This window comes from Momordica charantia, assembly GCF_013281855.1.
Source record: "Momordica charantia cultivar OHB3-1 chromosome 3 unlocalized genomic scaffold, Mcharantia_2.0 BLBB01000003.1, whole genome shotgun sequence".
Taxonomy (NCBI): Eukaryota; Viridiplantae; Streptophyta; class Magnoliopsida; order Cucurbitales; family Cucurbitaceae; genus Momordica; species Momordica charantia.
The window spans coordinates 17,952,638-17,969,305 of NW_028275161.1; the positions used below are offsets into that span (position 1 = coordinate 17,952,638).

At 30.6% G+C, this 16,668-nt stretch overlaps 1 pseudogene; it reads right to left on the bottom strand.

Annotated features, from left to right (window-relative positions):
- Positions 1-4,656: 4,656 nt before the first annotated feature.
- Positions 4,657-6,513, bottom strand: LOC148212493 (tetrahydroberberine oxidase-like; annotated as a pseudogene).
- Positions 6,514-16,668: the final 10,155 nt, after the last annotated feature.

The following is a 16,668-nucleotide window of genomic DNA, read 5'->3' on the forward strand; positions in this document are numbered from 1 at the left end:
GACGACAAAGAGTCCAACGACCCACTCTAACACGACCAACGACATCCGTGGTAAAAATCTTTGCACGGTATACCCCTACATTTCTTTTAATAAAAAAAAAAGTTTATTTTTAACAAAAAAATAAAAATTTTCCTTTTAAAGAAAATAAACTTTTTAAAATAAGTTTTGAAAAATAATGTAGATACTTTTTTAAAGTAAAATAAAATAATTTTTAAAGAAAGTAACAAAAAGTTAATTTCATTTAAATAATAGATTTTGCATTAAAGTTTTGTAAGTTAAAAAAAATAATAATAAGAGTTTTATAAACTAAATCTTATTTAAAAATAACTTGGATTCTTTAAAATTTACGTTCAAAGTTCTTAATTTTGTTTTCTTATTTTTTTATTTATTTTTAGAAAGAGAATTTCTGATGCAGGGATTTAAAAAATAGAGGATTTAAAGAAATTTGTTTTCTAGGGATTTGATTTAAATAAAGTAACATTTGTAATTTACACTAAGTTGTTAGGAGAATGAAATCATTTTTTTAAATGATGAGTATAATTTCAGAAAATATCTTAACAATTTTTTTTAAGTAAAATTGATTTTTTTAATTAGAAATAAAAGTTTTTCTTGAAAAAATCTTTTTAATGTCAAAATACATAAAAAATTATTATTTTTTTGTTTAAATTTAACAAAATTCGTAGGTTTTTTTAGTTTAAAAAATAAATTAGAACTTTTGTTTTTGTAAAAGAGTACAATGTTTACCTCTTAGGGTGTTGACATATGATAAGATGTTTGTCTTTTAATATACAGACCCAAGTTCGATAGAACATAGCTTACATTCTTAAGGTGGTGGCACTTTGGTGAGGTGTTGGAATGTCAATGCTTAAGTCACCTAGCTCAAGTCTCAATGTGCCTTGTGACGGGAATTGGAACCCTCCAATTTATTCGAGGATATGATAAGATAATTTATGATAAAATGTGGTACCGTTTTCGAACGGGTGTCGTAGGGTGCTAACATTCCCTACGCTCGACTCCAAACCCTTATCTCGAAAGAGATCCTTCAGGGGATGACGTCGGCCGCTCAGCGTCGCGATGACGTTGCGACAAAATTAATCTCCATTTTTTACGTGTAGGAACTAAAACAAACATTTTGAGAGTAAAACACTAAAATAAACCAAGATTAAAGTACATGAATCAAGTAGTATTTTGACCTTAATTTAAAATTTTTTTTAGGAGAGGCAAATTTTGTATTTGCCTTAGATGTTTTCTCGGATCTCAACCTGAGTAGATATTAGTTTAAATAAATCTACATTCGAGGTAAAAAAAAAAAAAAAATCTACATTCTAATTATTTTTATACATACTAGTTTAATTATTTTACTTAAATAAATCTCCATGCTATTTTATACCATATCTTTTGTTAATTTTAATTTTGTTATTATAAAATCATTAATCATTGGAAAAAAAATCAAACCAAATGTCATAAAGCCAATATGAACATGTATATAACACTGGTTAATGGTCTTTCTATTTTCTTTTAATAGAATGGGAGGTTATAGGTTCACTCCTCATATTTGTAAAGTAATATTCAAGAAAAGAAAAATAAAAAAATAAAGAACTGCCCAAACAATCCTTTATGCAAATTTAGATGAAAAAGAAAGGATCCAAGTTTTACCAAAATAGTTTAAGCACTGCACAACAAATTAAGGCTTCAACGATAGTTAAAAACCTATCATTAACATAATTGATGACAGTGATGTAACTGTCATGAACTAAGACATCAAGAAAGTAGAGAACGTGATAGTTATTGAAAAACTTACGTTATAATTTGTCACAAATGGATCATCCACCACAATTAAAAAATATCACAGAAAATTTATTTGATGACAGTTTATAACTGTAACTAAAATAATCAAATATCACTAAAATAATTAGTTTATAACGGTTTTTTTTTTTGCCACATTTTGTATTTAATAACGATTTGCAATGTCTAAGGAAATTTTATATATGACAAATTCATGACGGTTGCGAAATAGATTTAATAATATTGTACACCTTTCGAACACAATAAACCACAAAATCCAAACTAAGTAATAAAGATATAATTTTGAAAAATGAACAAAAAGAACAGCCATAGTATTGTCGAAGTGCCTACTGCCGTGTTGTCAAATGCGAGAAATACGTGGGGTCTTTGTAATGACAAAGAACAAGGATTAGAATGGAATTTTATAATTTAAAGAAGTGAAAAATCAAAATGAAAATGTTCAGACAAACCCAACTAATTTTACGGGGCAGTTTTGTATCAAAGTTCCACGACTAATTTCAGAGACGCATGCAAAACGTGATAGTACATTTTCCTTTTCCTTTCCACCATAAATGACTCCAAGAATAGTTGCAATGTGATTGTATAGGTTCCCCGAGCAAAGTTGAAAAAAATGTGAAATTGTTCTACTAGTTTAGGGCCAATTTGTGGAAACTAATAATCATAAATCTCTACTCATTGCAATCATGCAATCCCGAAAGAATTAAGTCATTCTTAAAGACTCTTTTTTTTTTTTGGCAAAAAGAAAAAAAAAAGAAAAAAATACCCGTTATCATTTGTTACATTTTTCAAAATGGTCAAACTAACTATATAATGTCACGTTTTTCCAGCGAAATCGCGCCTCCATCATTTTGTGACAATTAAAAAAATTCAATTTTCGTGGTAGCTTTTAACTATCATAAAATTATAAAAATCAAGAAGTTAGCATTTTTTACCACTAATAATGCGCTCGCATAATTTGTGGCAATTTTTTTTATTCCAATCTTTGTTACTGTTCATAATTGTCATGAAAGACAAGATTCGTAGTAACGAAAAACCAAACAAGGAAGTATTTATTTAATGCAAAAATACTATAGAATTTGTTCGTATATTAGTTGCCTTCCAAAGACAAATCGATAATATATGAATGAACCTGAAGAATACAAAGGTGACAATTTTATTAAGGTGCTTAGAACTACAAACCAAAGTCTAGAAAACCTCATTATTCTTCTCCCTATACATCCATTCAATGAGACTTTCTTCCAATAATATTTCAAAACATCTAATGTCCCCTTCTGTTCCACGATGGCAAAAGAGAATGGAACGTTCTGCTGATTTCTAAAGAAATTAGAAGGATCAACTTTGATTTTTACGCCCACCAACCTCTTTAAATCACCCTTGAAGTTTTCAACTCCTTATATGTTTGTTTTGTCAAAGCTCATGTTCCCATTTTTGTTGTTTATTCAAATATCCAGGTCTCAGTCATTTAAAACGAAAGGAGCCATAACCATAAAGCTTATGGATCCAACTTATATGTCTTTGTTCAATATCTTTATCTTCTTCTGTCCAAACCACCAAATAGTAGATTTGGTATAGATTTCCACCTCTAGCAGAAAGGGAATCTCTCATTCAAAAATCTCATTCATTTTCCCACCGGAAGGGATAAGAACCATTTGTGCAAATTAAACTTCTTTCTTCATTGAATATAATAATACTAGCTACTATATATGACATATGTTAAAAGTTAATAAAAAATAGTGCTCCAATTAGTCTTAATAAAATATCATGCAAAATTGAACTTAATTTCCTGATTATTCCAAAACTAAACACAATTAAAACATTCTGATCCATCAAGCCAATTTACATTAACCCATATACTTCATGGCATGAGTGGAGTTATGAATTTGAACTATAAACTTAAACTTTTTAGGTATTAAATTCTAATATTATAATATAAACTTGGTTAAAAACTCAATTAAATATAATTTATTTATAGTTGTTTAGACATCATTTTCGAATTTCGATGATGAGGGGCCCGAGATCTGTTTTTAATTATTTTCTTTGTAACACTCAAATATTATATTGTAACAAAAATTTTAACCAATAGTGTTCATTTATTATGTATTGATCTAAAAAGACTTGCAACTTTTGTCTTTTAATTCAAACATAACAACCCATACATTTTATATCTAATTTTGTTTGTTTCTTTATATCTTTTGTCAACATATAATCTCTACCTCTCGTGGAGTAGTCGGTATGATTTCCAAATCCATAAATTATGATATTATCATTTTCTAAAAAATATATTTTTACCTTAAGAATCATGTGAATTATTAAATCAAGTATGAGGGGGAGAAGAAATATGCCAAAAATGACTATAGTTTAAGTGGAGAGGCATCTATTCCTTCCTTTTCGGTCGGAAGCTTGAATATATATTAACGTTAAAAGATTGTATTTTAGTTTCAAAATTTTCCTTATTCTTTTTTTTTAATATATTTTTTGGAAAGAATTTGAACGAAAACCTTTAGGTTGATGGTATATGACACATGAGCTATTATTTTCAATTCTGACCCACATACATCAAATTTAGCATCAAGTTTTCTTTATTCAAATTAATTTTAACTTCAATTTGGAGATGAACTAAGCACAAAAATTTCAAACTTAATATATATAAAAAAACAAAAACCAAAATGAATTTCATAGAATTGATATGAACATGTATATAACTCAATTGGTTAATACATCTCTATACAAGTCCGTAACTTTTATATAATTTTTACGGTAATATTTGAACAAAAAAAATCATAGAATAAAGAACTGCTCAAATAAATTTTATACAAGCTTAGCTACAAAAATATATATATATACAAAAAATTCTAACAAGCAAACTAGGAAATATTTATTTAATGCAAAAATACAAAAAGGATTTGTACGTATATTATTTGGCTTCAAATTGACCATATATGAGCCAAAAGAATACAATATATATTAAGGCATAAACTAAACAAAGTATAGAAAACCCCATTATTCTGATATCAGTATACATCCACTGTATTAATTGGGGTTTTCTTTGAATCACGACATCTAATGTCCCCTCTTCTTCCACCACGGCGAAAGAGAAGGAATGCTCTGCTCATTCCTAAAGAAATTAGATGGATCGACCTTAGTTTTTACACTCACCAACCTCTTAAAATTACTCTTGAAGTATTTCATTCCCATATGCTTGCTTTGTCATAACTCGTGTTTCCATCTTTGTTGTTTGTTCCGATATCCAGATCTCGGTAATTGATATATGCAGCTCTTGGATTCTTTGAAACGAAAGGAGTCATGTAACTGTAAAGCTTACGGATCCAACTTATTTGTCTTTGTGCAGTATCTTCGCCTTCTCCCAATAACACAGCATAATGAATCTTATAAAGATTTCCAACTCTATGTGGAAAGGGGATCTCTGATTCAGAAATCTCACTCATTTTTCCACCGTAAGGGATAAGAAGCATTTGTGCAAATTGAACTTCTTCTTCATTGAATAATTCCCATATACCCTCGATCCCAGCTTTGGGGATTGGCTCATTGACATAGTCGGATTTACCTTTGAAGGTGCCTTTCCATGCCAAACTCCTATCGAGAAGGACATTTAATGGTTGTCCTTGGAAGCCGGCAAAATAGAGAACAGCTTCAATCCAACTCATTTCTATACAATCTTCTTTCGTTAGCCCTAACTCAGGGAAAGTCTTTTGCATGATGGGAAGAAGCTCATCGACTTGTCCGAGGAACAAGGAGTTGAAAGAAGCTTCCAGTGTTTTTTTTTGGTTTTGATTATTGCTTGAGTTGATCATGCCGTTTAATATGACTCTGATAAGAAGTCTGTCATCTTGTTTGCTAGCAACATATTGCCACTGATGGATTAGATTGGTGGCGTTTTGTTCCAAGTTTCTTGTGATTGTGAAAACAGTCACCACTGGTGGAACTGGGAGGAGCTTTATTTTCCATGCAAGAATGATTCCGAAGCTCGCTCCTCCTCCTCCTCTAATGGCCCAAAAAACATCCTCCCCCATTGATTTTCGGTCAAAGAGATTACCATTGACATCAATGAAGTAAGCATCAATCACGTTATCGGCAGCGAGGCCAAATTTTCGTAGCATCACACCATAGCCACCGCCGCTGAAGTGCCCGCCAACACCAACTGTCGAGCAAAGCCCAGCTGGGAACCCTAAAGTTTTGCTTTTCTCTGCAATTCTATAGTAGAGTTCACCAATGGTGGCTCCAGATTGCACCCATGCAACGTTTTTTTCCACATCCACGTCGATCGATCGAAGGTTTGTCAGATCAATAACAACGAAAGGAACGTTATCAGAGACATAAGAAAGACCCTCGTAGTCATGACCACCACTTCGTGTTCGTATCTGGAAGCCGTTACTTTTGGCACAAATGATGGATGCTTGAATGTGGGAAACTTGCAAGGGCGTCACGATTACTTGGGGCTTTGGAGTTTTGGCAGTCGCAAATCTTAGGTTCTGGATTGAGAAGTTCAAAATTGAAAAGTACGAAATATCGATGGGAGTGTAAACAATCTTTGAAATTGAAGAGTTGTTGGGAGAATGAAAAGAAAGACAACGGAGAAAATCTTCATAGTTGGAAGCAGAAGCTACCCATACAAAGGATAAGACAACAAAAATATAGGCTAAGGAGGTAATTGGAGACTTCATATTTGGTTTTGGGTTTTGGCAATGGATGAAGGGTTCCATTTATAGTGTAAAAGAGGCACCTCTCTTTTTTATTTAGCTGAAGAAAACGGAAGTGTCAAAGTTTGAGATTTAGATTATTGAACAAAGAAAATTCAAAGCACGGAACTAATTATAATGGATTGAGAAAACAATTTTTTTTTTTGGTCAGTTTTTCTCCATATAGTTTCCTAAGAAATTTGGTCAAGTCAATTACTTATTAGAAAAAGAAGAAAAAGAAAATTCCTCCTATTATGAGTAAGATAGATTTTTCTTTATTTTTTTAATACAATGTGGGGTAGTATTTGAAATCAGGATTAGGATATAAATATCTTTAACCTGTTTAATCTCGATTGACATAATTTAATTAACTATAGAGAGTGAAAGTAGTGATTTAGTAAATTAAGTTAGGTTGTGAACATTCACAAATAAAAAGAAATTGGTGTAAAGTCAGATTACATATTGAACTTAATATTTCATGTTAAAAAAACAAATATAATTTTTAAAATCAGAAAATGAAAAACAAAATAGTTATCAAACCAACATATGAGATTTCATACTTAGATATTACGTTAAAATCACTATTAAGTCTTAAGAAAATATTAATCGTTAGGGCGTCTATTACTCCCATTTGATCCGTGTGCGTGCGTGTATGTATATATATATAATTTTAAGAAACATGAGCTTTGAAAAGATATTAGAGATTTTTCAGAATTTAAGAGCACAAACAGGTAAGAAAAGAAAACAAGCCGTTTAAGGTGTTTGATATTTTAATTAATTAAACAAAAAAAAAATTTGAGTTCAAATATTGATGGATATGTTTAATGTTTCGTAGATATATTGTTCTGTAAAATTGAAATAAAAATCTTATTCACTTCCAAATTAAAAAGTGGTGATAATGACATTGCAGAACTTTCAAGCAGGATTGAAGCCTTTGAAATTTCTTTATTCAAGACTTTTTTGAGATACATCCATCAAAGAATGACAATGTAGAACTTGGAGGATTTGTTTGCCGATAAAAGAAAACTTTTGACAAATCTCTTCTCAGGGCTTAAGTTAAGGTTTCGTGTGAATTTGTACTTAGTTTGATAAAGTATAAATTCACACCAAATTTTAGAAAAAAAATATAGATCAATCGATCCTCATGTAAGTTCTTTAAACATGAACTATTTTATTTTCTCCTTCTACATGCTAAAAGTAAATAAGTAAGTAACAATAACAAAGGAATAAGAGATACGGATAAAAAACTTAACACCACAGGGATTATAGTGGTTTGTCCTATCTTAAGACTATGTCTAGTCTTCTGCGAAAAAACAGGTTCAACTATAGTTGAGAATATTACAATTGAGATCTCACTCAAGATATTATTATCTTGCTTCTAAGTACCCTAACAATGGCTACCTAGGATTACACAATTGAAAATACCCTCACTAAAACCCACGGGATACAAACTCCTTTTTTTCACGTACTGCCCACAACCACTCAAGTTTCTCTTATTTGGATTTTGTACTAATGAAACCTTAACAAAAAGGTTCTATTTATAAGAGGTCAAATATCCCGCATAGGTCATCTATTTTGACTCCATTATCCCAACAAAACTCACCATCGTATATTATTTTTTGAAATAAATATTTTATAATTAATGTTTAAGGTAAATATTTGATTGATATTGTATGCTCAATGAATGAGTTGGACCACTTTTTTACTATTATTTTGAATAGACAATTTAAGTTATTTACGTTTCAGTAAAGAAGCTGCCTCATAATTAAATTAAAGTATACTATTAGGTTGAAATTATTCTCTTCGTTTCTTTTTGCAATACTCCTTAAGGGTCGTTTGTTTTTCGGTAATGCAAATCTCCGGTATCTTCAAACGCCTAGAATTTCAGATATCCGGATTTTTTAGATGTTCGGTATCTTCAAATGACCACATTTGTTTCGTAGGAAAATATATATGGGTGTTCGGGAATATTTAGATAACCACGTTTGTTTTTTTTCACGATCTATTCATGAGAATGTTCTAGATTTATATGATGTTCCAAAAACGTCCTTACCAATATTCATATAATTTATACATTAATCTAATATAATTTACATTTATATAATAGATTTTCTTAAACTTAATTCAATATTTTAGGTTTTTTTATATTAATTTTATATATGTATTAATTTTTTTTTTTGATGTTATTCAGGTAGAATTCATATTAATATAAGACTTTTTAAAAGTTAATTAATATTAATATAAATTTCACTCTCAACTTTAATATTTTTTAAAAAATACAATTATATAATTAATATTATATGAGGTAAAATTCATTTATTATATTATCAAATTATATTCTTTTAAGAAGAAAATATCAAAGGTAAGCTGATCGTTAAAAAAATGCTGCTACAAAATTATTTTTTTAAGATAATAGATATTATTCATAATAATTCATTCCAAATTAAAACTAAATGAAGATATTATATAATTTAATTGAAGTTTATTTTATATGTACATGTAATACATAAATATACTTAATTGCTATTAGTCCATGAATATATTTATTTATTTAAACTATAAAATTACAAATAAAACCAAAGAAATTTGATAAAAAAAATATATGAAAAAATAACGTAGGAGTAAAAATGTCAACATAGAATGCTCTCGACATGGGAATCATGGAAAACGCATGTCTCAAAAGACATCCAAATCGATTTGGATGTCTTCCAAATGATATCCTAAGATACCCAGGCATCTCGAGATACTCGGATATCCTAGATTATCACAAAACAAACGTGAGAATCCAGATGTCCGTCTTACAGGAATCTTAGATTTCCATGAAACAAACGTCCTTATAGATAAGCACCTTTTCAAATATGGTCGTGATTCCGGCGGTAATTGTTGTCACCGTGCTACGGCGTAATTTCTTTTAATCTAATTTTTCTTAAACTACGCATTTAAGTGAATTTTTTTTAAAATATTTTATTGGGATAAAATTTTATAACTTTTCTCCTATGATATTTATCCCTTTAAACACAAGCAGGGATTCTAGCTGAAATTTATTGAAAAGTTACAAAATTCAGTTAATAAATTCTATTTGCAATTTGTCAATAAGTATGTATGTGTATATATATAAGTATGTATGTATATCTATCTATATATCTATATATATATATATATATATATATATATATTTTATTGTTATACGAAGAAAATGGAGATCGGATTAAACAATCGGGAAGGAGGAATGGAGCCAAAGAAGAAGCGGACCCGCGAAAGGTAAGTGGGCCGGCGTGGAGACCTTCTTGGCGCCAAGGAGGGCCGAGAACCTCATCGATTCTTCCCGACGCCCGCACAGCCCGATCCTAGTTGACTTAGTCTCGGTCGTGAATGCAGCATAAGGCTCACTCTATCTAGATCTCCTAGATGGACTAAATTTGACTTATGTAAATACTGAAGGGAATAAGATTCGACTGATGTAAATCCTGGAGAGATTAGGATTCGTCTTCTATACACCCTACTCTCTATACTCAACTAATGTGATACTGACTTAAGCATCGGAGTCCGTGTGGCAAAAGCCACACCGGTCTTAAAACTATTCTATTCTGCAGTCTTGTTAATCCCTCTTCTTAGAAGATTGGTGCGAATTTGGCAAGATCCCAAGAGGCAAAATTTGATAAGCCTTTTTAAATATGGTCATGATTCCGACTCTAATTCTGGTAACTATACTAGGGCGTAATTTCTTTTGATCTAATTCTGGTCGTAATTTCTTTTATTGTGATTCCGACTGTAATCCCCTTTTGATTGCTGACATTGTTCGGTGTCCCATGTCCCGTCTCATTGTTTCCTCTTAGTTCTCGGGCTTTTACCCCTCGTTCTCCCGAAAAAGAGAAAAAGGGCTGCTCGCCCTACCGAAGTACCAAAGGTCCAAGAAAGCACTGGCACCAACGGAAAAGAAGGAGTTCATGTAGCTGTTACGCCCGCCCCCTTGTTAGACAAATGGGGCAGTAGGTTCGACACTTCAATAGCCGATATTATAGATATATATATATTCGAAAAAAGCTCAATATATATTTTTTAACGATCACAAAAAAAGAAAAAAAAGCTCAATATTGGATTGAGTGTGACAAAAATCTTTTGTTCAAGTTACATGGGAAAATAAAAAAACAGTTAATTGGAGAATACGTGCACGGGAATTTCTTTCTTGCCCCGCTGGTCGATCGAATAAATCTAAAATTCAATAACGTTGAAATCTAACAAACTTTGGAACCTAATTACAATATTAGGTGTAGCACGTGATTCTAAACGTTTTAAAATAATCTTTGTCGGTAACATTTTCATTTTATTTAATACAATATAAAAATAAAATGCAAATGCAGTTTACCCAATAAAGTAGATCATTAATTTTTTTTAATAAAAATAGACTATAATAGACCATATGTAAATTAATTTTTTATAATAATCTTTTTTTAATATGCCAACTTGAGCCTAACTCAATTGGTTAAGTCATATATTCTCCACTAAAAGGTCCGAGATGAGGATTGAAAAAAATATATATTATTATAGAATAACTTAAATGAAAATATGTTATTAAAAATTTAAATTCAGTCAAAATACTTTTTCAGATAGTTAAAAATAAAATTGAATATTAAATGAGAGGAAAGAGAAAATAAATTAAAATGTATTCCTCTCAAGTTATTTTTAAGGTTAAAAAAATATATCTTTTTACTTTTAAAAAGGTGATGGAACATAATATCACATTTTTTTAAAAATTAAAACCAATTACGATTTTTCCTCGCATTGTCAAGATTGTTGATGATTTTGTTGATAACTAAAATGCTCATCGAATTACATCTATTAAAATAATATTTTTTTTAGTCTTAAAAAGAATAGTGTTCTTATTTTAGGAACAAATAAAGATTAAAATATGAATATTACAAAAATTAAAATGCTAAATATATCAACTGTTCTATTGTCCTTAATATTTTAAAATATTCGATTTTACTTTTAATGAATTAAAAATTTTCAATTAGGTCATTGTATTATATAGATTAATTTTTGTTAATAAAATACATGTATTTCATTAAATTATTGTTTTCATTAACCTATTTAGATACGCGAGCATGTCTAGACATGCAAGCTAGAAATAATACACTTAGTTAATGAGCAAGTTTGATTTTGATGATAAGCCAGATGAATTTTATATATCAATGAGTAGTATCTAAGTAGCATGTTCACGTGTATAAATATATTAATAAAGTAATAATTTGATGATATCAACTTTTTATTTACCATTCCAATAAACTTTTTTTTCTGCAAAATGTCTTAATTGAAAATCTTAGTACACTAGGGACAAAATTAAAAATTTTTACAAGATTAATGACCAAATTGTCAATTATTTATCACATCATGGACCACTATTTATATTTTGTTAAAATTGAAATACAAAATGAAAATATAAAATTTATCCCCAATTAATATTGTTGACGCCGGATTTTGGAAAGGTCCACGTGTCCCTCGGACGAGTGGCACTGGTGCGGTGTCCTGCCTAATACACTCTGATGCTCAAGTCAATAACCGGGGTAGGAAATAGGGAAAAGACACCTTAAGTATTAGTGACAGGCTTTTCACTTACCTGGTGAAGGTAAGCGTCCTTCCTTATATAGGCTCAGGTAGCCGACGAGTAAGGACGACGGTTGGGGTGGCAGGGATGCGCCACATAGTATGATGCCTGTCGAGGGTGTACGTCCTCGACAACTGGCAAGTGGTGCCACCACTGGCAGGTTTGGAGCCTACCACCTGTCGCTGAAGCACGCTAAGAAGACTAAATTGTTTCAAGCACTGACAGAACCAGAAGCGTCCCTTGTTTCAAAGTAAGACGACGGGTTATTATGGTGGAGCATGTGGTTTAATTCGATGCAAAGCGAAGAACCTTACCAAGGTTTGACGGAGACGAAAACGAGTATCCCCTTGTCGTTGTAGTGTACTGTGTGTAACCGCTTGTGGTCCTGCACTCATCAAAGGTGGATACGTATCCTTCTCGGTTTTACCCTCAACATATATATTTATCTAATTTAAGAAAATGAAAAGGTAAAAAAAAAATTATACATGAGTTAAAAAAAGAAAGGGCCAAAATGAGGACAAAAATTTCTCCCAATAATCCCTTCTATATATACTATAGATGTCACCGAGAGGTTATTTTGTTTTAAAGTAATCTTAATTTTTTGTAGAGGGACTATATAAGCGTTTGATAAACATTTTATTTTGAGTTTTTTCACTTGCGTATTTTTTCATACTTTTTTATCTACTTTTTAATAATGTTTTGAAATTTTAGCTTAAATTTTGAAAAGTAGTTTCTAAAAAAAATTTTTAGTTATTAAAATTTTGCTAAAGATTTTAAATGTGTTGGTAAGAAATTGTGAAAAATATATAAAAAAATTGAGAAAAAATAGACATAATTTTTAAAAACTGGAAACATGAAATCATTGCTAAATAGTTTGTACGATTTGTTTATATTAATATATTATAATTACATATTGGGGAAGGAAAAGAGAAAGATTTAGGAGAGGAAATTATGAGGGAGCTAGAGAAAATTGAAAGAGCTATGAGAAGAAGAATCGGTGGAATAACTCCCCACAAATAATATTGTTAGTTCTTTTATTCTACAATCAATTAATGTTTATGGCTTCAAATATATATATTAATGTAAATTTTAGTATATAGTTCGGCTGATAAAAAAGTTGTGAGTTTGAATATTCAATTCCGATTTACGAAAAAATATATATATTAATATATCACATAAGCTAGTCGATGTTGAAATTGGATAGATTAAAACCTTTGCAACTCATTTTTTTCTTACCAATTTCACATCTTATGCTCTAAAAAGCCTTATTAGGCTCATTTTCTTTGTCACCGTGTCACCTCTTCCTTCATTCTCCTTTTAATTAGTATATAATCAGTCTTAATTGCGATCAAAATAGTTATTTTTTAAAAAGGTAGGATCTAAAATAGAGTTAAAACAAAAAAGTTGACAAAAAGTTAAATATTAATCTTCTGAAGCAATTGTATAAAATGCAACTTACTACTATTTATCTCATATAGATTAAAAGTTCATTAAAGGAGAAAATAAAAGAAAAAAAAAACTTATTTCAATGATCCTAGAAAGCCCAATCCAAATAAGATCAAAGACGTTGAGTGTGTTTGAGAGTGATAGTAGAATTACTGATTCTGGAAAAAAGAGATTTAAGTATAATTGATTTTCCAAAATCTCATCCATGTGATAGTTTATAAAGTAATTTGAAACTTTCCTAAAATCAGCTTTTTAATTTGCCAAATATAATTAATAAAAAAGAGTGATTTTGACCATAGTAGAAGTAATTTTAGTCGGGCCAAAATTACTTCCAACCCTTCATCTAATAAGTTACGAATTGAACCAATTGACTTCTTAAGATTGGGCCAATTGGGCCAATCAAGTAGTTTAGGTTGATTGAGCCTATGGTTTTGGGATGAATCCTAACCTAAATTTTTTAGGATTTCAGTGATACGACAATGACATGACATGTAAACACTTTTTTCATTAGATGATAATAATTTCTTCTTTTAATATTCAATAACTTGCTCGTAACGCTCGACAAAGTCCTTAATCGTTGTGTCACATATGATCAGTCGTCACTCTTTCAAATTACTAAAACGACCAACCTCCAATTATTGTTTCGCTTTGTTAAAGATCCCACGTGAAAAAATACGAGAACCTAACAAGATTTATAGAATAAATGAACTTCATTGATATTGATATGGTATCACAAATCAACGAATTCAAACGAGTATCTGGTCCGAAAATAGAATCTAGAGTAGGCCCTTAAAAAAAACTCTATCCATTTCCATTATTTCTTTTTGTTTGTATTTCCTTTCTCCCCACTCTTCTTCACTCCCTTAGTCCTCTAAAGTCCCAACACACTCTCTTATCTTGTATTATGACAGCCCCACTACTGTCCTAAACCAACCATGCAAGTACCATAAGCTCTGTCCAAAATGAAGTCTTTTTCGAGCTCCTTTCTTGCTTTTGCCTTTCCTTTCATTGTAACTTTTGCAATTTGCATTTGGGAATCTTCAGCCGGTAGCCACCTTGATTTTCTCCGATGTTCTCTCTTCGTTCTGCCGTGGGACGACTCCATTGCGAAGGTGGTTTACACTCGGGCAAACTCTTCGTTCACTTTTGTTTTGACTGATCTTACTAACTTATTCCCCTTCCCTTATGTTTTGTCTCCAGTAGTAGCTTGAGTTTCGAATTCTTAAAACTTACGCATTCTACCATCTTGATGAAATGACTTTCTACAATATAATGCATATCACACATTCATTGAATGAACTTTAATGCATATGCTTCTCATCTAATGCAGGATCGTTATGCTCTGATACCAAACTGACACGATCTACCCCAAAACACCTACTAGTCCTAGATGAGATGTGCCGACTACAAACCCTGACTAGCTATGGAATCTATAGTCAACTTCTTCTTAGCTTTGACCTGAACTTTGACTAACAAGCTCTGAATGGATGTGCAATACTAAAATAATAATCTTTACAAAACAATCATTTCTACGTCTATTATAAACATTCTATTCTGTCAACATAGGGTAAATATAAAACTCTTTACAAACACACTACATTTACGTACAAAATGATATGCAACTCTTAAACTACTCTGGGTGGCAGAAGCTGAACAACTACTTAAGTACAACCTGGGTGAAAAACATAAGATAAAGAGTGAGCTGAAAATCTCAAAAAGTAGTAAGTTGATAAGAAAATAATCTCATAAAACGTCTTTCATAAACAACTGGAATTCAAGTTCTTAAAAACATTATAAAACTGAAGTAATATTATAAACTTCATAAAATCTCAGTGAACTTTCTCGTAGTAAACTTGTAACACTACTTTCAGAACAACCAAGCAATGCTTCCAAGCCGCAGATTCAGACTAGGATTTGGAATTCAGATTTGGCTCTAATTGCCCCAACATTCCCCTGCGATCTACTTACGCTAACTTCTTGACCTGCTCTAAAAGCACATTCTAAAAAAATATGTAAAACATTCTTCTTCAAACATAAAATAAGTTAGAGAAAACTTAACATCACACATTTACCGATATTTTATATTAGGGGATTTGTAATGGGTAGCATATAAGTTTTATATATTTAGCAAAATAGCATGCCTTTTTTATATTTTCAGATATAGCATTTTTTTTAAAATCCTGATTTTAAAATTTTCAGTATTCCCAAATTGCCCTTTTCAGTTATCGCTTCGTTATTATATATCAAACATATATCACATATATATCAGGAGTATATCTGACAACATTAGTATATCATAAGTAAATCAATAGTATATCAGAAGTCAATCAGTTCTATATCAGTTGTATAATAGTAAATCACTATTTTATCTACTTTAACCTTTTGTCTTATATTTTTGATCAATTAGAAATCAGTAGGTATTGGCATGCATGGAAAATGAGAAAAAAAATTTGATACTTACTGAAAATGAGAAAGAAAACTTGAAAGGAACGTGAATGTGAACGTCAATGGTGATTTTCGAAATTACTGTGAATGACAACACTACAAGAAATTAGAGGTAAATAGAAACTTAGAGTTTTTCTGTATATCAATAATATATCAGTGATATATCAAGTATACATCGTACATATATCAATAGTACAATTAAGTTTTATTTAAAGTTTTAAAGATCAAAACGAAATCAGCAACAATGTCATTCTTAAAAGGTTTAAACATCATTCTTGGGTATCAACATCAACATCAAATCAGCAGCAAAGTCCTTCAACCAAAAACTTAAAGGTTTAAACATCAAAACGAACCAGTAGCATAAACCAAAAGTAGACTAACAATGTCATTCTTAAAATTCTATAAAAGAAGAAGCATAAGTTCCAGAAGCATAAATTCCAACAGTCTAGAAAAGCGTAAGTTTCATTCTTGTATAATCTTTAGGTAAAAGCTTGAGACATCAATCTTTGTTCTTGGTGATTGTCGTGTCATCGGAGATAATATATTTCAAGCTTTTCGTTTTTCCATAGACAACACTTTTGACGTTGGTTTATGTTGTCTTTTGGGACGAACGACATCAACATTTTCGACGATGTTTTTTTATTTCATTTTTCGTGTTTGTACATTGCT